At 34.3% G+C, this 6,851-nt stretch overlaps 1 pseudogene; it reads right to left on the bottom strand.

Annotated features, from left to right (window-relative positions):
• Nucleotides 1–1,042: 1,042 nt before the first annotated feature.
• On the bottom strand, nt 1,043–4,257 carry LOC139704191 (axin interactor, dorsalization-associated protein-like; annotated as a pseudogene).
• Nucleotides 4,258–6,851: the final 2,594 nt, after the last annotated feature.

Genomic DNA, 6,851 nt, shown 5'->3' with positions numbered 1-6,851 from the left:
ATGTAACCCACAAAAAAGCTCCTCACAAATCTTTATGTTCTGTGTATCAAATATCCACCTCATGTACTATGAAAGTTTTATTTATGTCTCATCATTAAGTTAAAAGTAATGTAAATAGTGAAATTATAATAGGCTAATGACCTGCATATTTTCATATGAATATCAATATATCTAAATAGGAAATAAATGTCAGTTGTATCTACCTATATTATAAAAAATAGAATATCTTTCCAGATTTTGCATACTCATCACTTTATAAAGACAAGGTATGCAGGTTTTAAGGTTTCACAATCAGTTGTCAGAAAAACAGCAGTTGTTCCTGCAGTATCTCATTAGCATCTGACTCAATTATTTTTAGATGACATGATTTAGAAGACGTAAACCCACCCCAAAATTTGTAATTATTCTGAGAGAGATGGTTTTACTGTTAACCCTAGAAACAGTAGCAATGTGATGTAGAACAACTAATCAACATGACTAAAAATATGCTCACTTTCAGAAATACAATCTGGTCATCTGGAAAAAAGTCACAGCTACAACCTAGAGAACACTCCCATATAAGATATTGATCTGGTCAAGGCACACTATTTCTAAGTAGAACTATCAGATGAGGGTGAATTTAGGCCAGCTCTAAGGAACAGCCTATAAGACAGACCATAACTGATCCAATTTCCTTTCAAAGCAATCTGGTACTATCCTACCCACTTCAATTCAAAAGTTTGAAGTTAATTCAAATCAAAAGACCATATTGGAGCAAAAGTGAGCAAATGTGTAAACTCTAGCACATTCTTATTGCTCTATTAAGTTTGAAGATGAGCATACCTACCACAGCAGTATTGTTCCAGGAAGCAGGGTAGGAACAGTGGTAAATTAGGAAACAGACTATTAATTGCACAATTAATTGAAAATAAAAACATGTTTCAAAATCTACAATAAACCTGTATCCAAAGGAGTCATAACAATGAGGTGCTGGACTTTAGTTCTGTGGTACAGCTTTGCAATGGACTCACTGGCCTATAGGTACGGCTTACTTCCTGCCTCCTGAAGGATGAATATGCTACACAGAGCTATGATGATTTCTACTGAGTGGTAAAATTCACAGAAATTCCACATTACTCATGTCAGAATCATTCCTTGTGCAAAGTTTGATGTAGATGAAGATAAAGTGGTTTCTTGGTCAATAACTGCAATTTCTTTTAAAGTCAGTGGGTTTCTTGTATCTGTAACCACAATAGAAAGATCATTGTTTAAAATACTTTGATGATTGATCTACTCCAATGTTACATTCTAGATAAGAGGGACTAAGAAGAAACATGAATTAGTAACCATTAAAACAGTAAGAATCCTATATGTATATCACTTACAGTTCTATTACAATTGGCCCAGGTTTAATCTCATCCATCTCCATGAAAGCAAAACACTTGGTGCTGATAAAACTTTTTTTAGGCTTGTAGTGTTTGAATTCAAAGAAGATAGCTGCACCTAAGGAATTAAAACAAACCACATAAGCCAGAGACCACACATTTCTTACGTGTCACCAGAAGCCTATGATTTTACAAATTAACGTGTCAAACAGTCTGATGACACAACTGTTGATAACTCACTGTGGCTGTCACTCCAAGCTCTTCTACCATGTCTGAGTGACATTTCTCCATATCATTTAATTCTACAAAGTACAACAAAATTGTATAGCAAGAATGTAAGTTATGTACACAGGTAGAATCATAAACTACCAAAGAATATAAATATTAAATACCACAAGAAAAACAGAAGTTACTTAAGTATCAGCAGTACCTATAGAAATGGTTTCAATAAGCACCTATATTAGATAGAATAGAAATTTAAAAGAGTTCCTTTAAAAAAAAATTCTAGCTTACATCATTTCTCTCCCTCCTGAAACCACCAAGCCCAGATTGTCCTTTCCATATTCTTACAAACTAACTGCCAGTTATAGTATCTTTTTACCCAATGCATCTTATTGAAAGAAAAAAAATAATAATTCTTTAACTGTTAGAAAGTAGTCATTAGGTTCCTAAAAGGACTTAAGGTAATTATTAGGGACCCTGCTTCCTTAACTCTGTATTATGAGAAAAACTTCCCTATCAAATAATATTTAACCACATTATTACACAACTAGATAATGCAACTGCTAATTCTCATATTTAAAAAAAATGTTGATTTGACTTTCTTTAAGTCAATATTCATAACTATGTGACGTAAGATCTTGTGTTAAGTATACTATGAACACAAACCCAGATAAGTACTGTGTCCTTAAGAAGTCAGTAACTGATAATTACAAACCTTTGGTTAATTTTTCAATATGCTTCTGGAGCTCAATGTCCACATTAAAATGAACATATGTATCTTCTTTTCTTGAAGCCACAGGAGTATCTTGCACAGGAGTTAAATCTATGCCATTCAGATCTGGAGAAACAAATAAGTTTCTGCTTATGAGCATTCACATATACAGACGGAAAATCTAGAAACTGAAAAGGTTACAGTTCCTAAAGAGGCATGGAAGGAGCTGAGAGGAGATTCTCAGGCTAAGAGATTCCTATTTGGTGTGAGCAAGTATGTGAGAGTTGTTGAAGTTCATGGGGTATGTGGAGAGAAATGAATATAGACTGGATAGGAGACCTCATGAAGGGGACAAGGAAGCCTTTACATGGCCAAGTGGACAAAACTTGATCTTCATAGTGAAGTGGTAAAAAGAACAAACATGTTTTCTTTAGGGAATAGCCCACTATATTTTTTATGCAAAAAAAAAAAAAAAAAAATCTGGAGTATATAATTTGCCACAATGGAGCTCTGCCACCAATTTCTAACTTTGATCAAGTATATGGCTTATTTAGAAAAGCCTTTAAACCTAACCTTATCATAATTTCCCTGTTAAGAACCAAAAATGGATGAGAACAGCCAACAAAAACCCTTTTGTTAATGAATAATTTTTCATATATATTATCTAAATTCTGGTTATACTGTTTACAACATACCCTGAATTTACAACAACCAGATGGTACATTATATATAGTTTTAATTTTCCGGGTATGAAAATTCAGTTTAATCAAATTCAACATGGACTCATTTAATAACTCCTCAGTGTTTACGTGTTATTCATTTATGTGTCTCAAAAAGCTCAAAAACAATTTAGTACATTTAATAATTAAAAAATATTTACATAAAAATATTTCAGTTTAACATATGCAAAGGTAATTTAACATTTACAACATCATTAAATATTTTTGTGTTTTAAGTATACTTTCTGAATGAGTATGCAGTTTTACAAATGGCCTATCAAATAATATAAATATTTCCCAGTACACTATATATTTGATAACTGGTAACATCGGCATTTAAAAGTGTACCAGTATTAGTGCTGTGGATTATGTTCTTTAAATAAATGTTTTTCTTTGTGGTCATATTTTTCTTTTAATTAGCACTAGTGAACCCATGGATCTGACTTTATTTCTGCAATTGATAAAAGTTTCTCCATTTAATTTCAGCACCGATCTGTTCCTTTGGTGCAAAACTACAGATTAAAATAAGCTATTTGTACTAACTATAGTTATTTCTATAAAATGGTATAATTTATTCCTTAATCACATCATCATCCCACGGGATTGCATTCAGGGCATGGATGTTATGGGCGCACCCTACTTCCCTGTCCCCTGATTTTCATCTGCCTCTGTAGGACTCACCTATGTAGATACCTCAGTAGCACAGGAAGAAGAGGGGCTGAAGCAGGAGAGATGGGAAAACAGGATATGGGGCTTTGTGTAGAAAACTACACACCCATGGAAGGTGAGGGGTACTATTGTTAATCTACATCCTGAAGGCTGTAGCTGCTGTTAAGGACAATGTGTATGTTTAGTCCACACGTTAGATGGAATCTGAAGAGCAAAAATCTATACAAACTCAAAAGCAAAAGTGAGTGTGTAAGTAGGAAATATTTTTTGTAAGTCTTTCAGAACTATGTTCTGTTATGATCTTTTCTAGGATTTTGCATCATTATAGAATGCATTAAAGTAAGTTGTCACATATACAAGACCATCCCCTGTCAAAAACTTTGTCCCATATGAGAAAAAACATAATGCAATTTGCCAGTTATTTACCCTTTACACTAACTGTAATATAGGGATCGATGCACTGTCCAGCATCTTTCAGACCAATTTTCTCAATCCTGATAGTGAGTAATGTCATTCCCGGTTCTGATGGCAACCTTGGTAATAAAGTACCTGGCAACAGAGAAACCTCAATAATAAGTTAGCTCCACCAATAATTCAGAGTAAATACTTTGACAAACAGAAGATGTAGCCTACCTCTTAAGAACTAGCTAGGCATTATGTATTTTTATTTCCAAAATTCATGAACATCTGATGTTATACTTTTTTAGAAAAATATTTAATTTTACACATAATATATCTGCATTTCCCAAGCATACAATCACCTTTAAGCAGAAAATAATAATTTCTATAATAATAATAGTGTATAGTATGTATAATAAAAGTTTGTTAAAACATCACTTGAGGAAGCCCAATTATACATAATAGTATAATACACTCACATAATATTTATATTCCATATGTACTTCTATATTATACTCAGCATCTTAATATGAAGTGGTAGAACAAAGACAAGAAAAGCTTTTAAAATACTTGTTATACTGTCCTAAATCTGAGACATTTAATATCAGAGTTGATCAATACATTCTTTCCTTTAGTTACTCCTAATAAAGAAAATAATTTACAATTTGATATTTATGTTTCAATTTAACTATATAGTCTAACATCTATTCTTCATTCTATTTTGTATGATTTATTCTCTCAGAAATTAGTACTATACAGACTGCCATATAAAAGGGCGATTTGCATAACTGAAAATTTTCCCCAAACCAACTAAAAATTTTAAAACTAAAAACCCACCCAGAACAACATGACAACATTCACCCACCAAGAACATATGAAGGAAGAAATCAACTGTTCAGTATGTTCCCTTTTTTGAAACTACCAATAGAGAACAGATGCAAATAAGCTGATTTTAATCAAGTATGTATACAGAACCTCAAAATACACTTAACAAAAGATTTTGGTTGATGTTTTTCAAGTTTCTATTCAACAATGTGTTATGCTACTTTTAATGATGAGTTATTTGATATACATGAAGCAATCAACACACTACATTTGAAAATACACATTTGATTGATGGCAAGTGTGGCTTGAGGAAATTTTGGGAGGTGATGGGAATGTTCTGAACTTGTATAGTGATGACAGATGCAAAACTCTATAGAGGTGTCAAAAATCAATGAATTTTATACTTACAGAAGGGAAATGTTATGATATGCAAATTATACCTCAACAGTGCTGTTAAAAATGTATTACTTTTAATTTAAACAAATATGAAGACAATACAGACAAATGCAAGAATGGGAAGGCCTGGAGGCTGCATTCCACTGTTGCATTAACAAACCTAAATGGGCTCAGGCTGATATCATTAAATATATACATAATACCTTTTATGCATCTTCTTTGATTGACAAATTAGGGTACTTTTAGAAGAGGGGCTTGTACCTGGACATCTGGGATGAACTTCAGAGAGTTAAGAAACACCTCTGAAATTTTATGAAAAATGTGAATATGTATACATTTATATTTATATATATACATATTCACATGTATGTATATCATATATGAATTTTTCTGCAGAAAAGTTCATTCTATTATGTAGTACATGGCTGTATAAATATGCTACAGTTTATGTACACATTCTTGTGTTAGATATTTGAATTACTTCAAGTGTTTGGATATAGTTAACAAGGCTATTATAAATACTCTTCTGAACATCTTCTGGTGCCCATAAGCACCCATTTCTGAAACAGAGGAATCACTAAGTCACCTGGCATATTACCTCCATACCTACTATGTAACGACAATCCATTCCCCAAGGTGGTTGTGCCAATTTTTATTCCTAGCCCAAGTGCAGTAGTGTTCCCATTGCTCCACATCCTCACTAGGTACTGTTTTCTCAGATTCTTCATGTTAGCCAATTTTGGTATAAAGAGATCAATCATTTTAATCTGCATTCCTCTGAAGATTAATAAGGTTGAGCACCTTTTCGAATAAATCAAATATATGATTTCCTCTTTTCTGAAGTGTGTTCAATTATTTTGCTCGATTTTTTATTGAGATGTCTATCTTATTGAGCTGTAGGAGGTCTCTATTATTTTGTTGGACAAATATTTTACAAGTAGCTTCTTAGCAGTTTTCCTTTATAAAGACTTTTTGTTGAAGTAGAGCATATACATTTTAAAATGTACAAATTGGAGATCCGGGCTGACTGATCCGTGCGGCCCGCCACGCGGCTACAGACGGCGGGGCACCACCAAGAAGCGACCAGCAAGCAGGGAGAAACGTTGCTTCAGATTCTGTGGAATCCTGCCGGCTGAGCCCCCACTAAGCCCCGGGCTGAGTTCGGGATTTCAGACGGGGAAGGAAGCGGTACAGGTCTATCCCCCACAACGGAAACTCCACCAAGGAAACCAGCAGCCACCATGTTGGAGAGCTGAAGTAACCACTGCCACTCTCTGACAGATTGTAACAATAAAACAGGTGTGTGTTACTCAGCTCAGCTCCCATACAGCGGTGAATTCGCATAAAATCTCTCCTAGGCTTTCTGGGGGTGGGATTATCAGAGCAAGCCTGCATAAAGACTCGGGGAAAACTAGAGACACCTGACCTTCAACTCCCCCTCCCATTAGTGGCGAAAACGAAACCTGTCTAGCCAGCGCTGGGGGAGGGGCAAGTGGAAAAAATCAAAACAATAGAGTGCTGGGGTTCCCAATAGACACCCTCCAC

The sequence above is a fragment of the Marmota flaviventris genome, unplaced genomic scaffold (assembly GCF_047511675.1).
Source record: "Marmota flaviventris isolate mMarFla1 unplaced genomic scaffold, mMarFla1.hap1 Scaffold_44, whole genome shotgun sequence".
NCBI classification, from domain to species: Eukaryota; Metazoa; Chordata; class Mammalia; order Rodentia; family Sciuridae; genus Marmota; species Marmota flaviventris.
The sequence above is the reverse complement of the archived record's forward strand: the minus strand, read 5'-3'. Positions and strand labels throughout refer to the sequence as shown.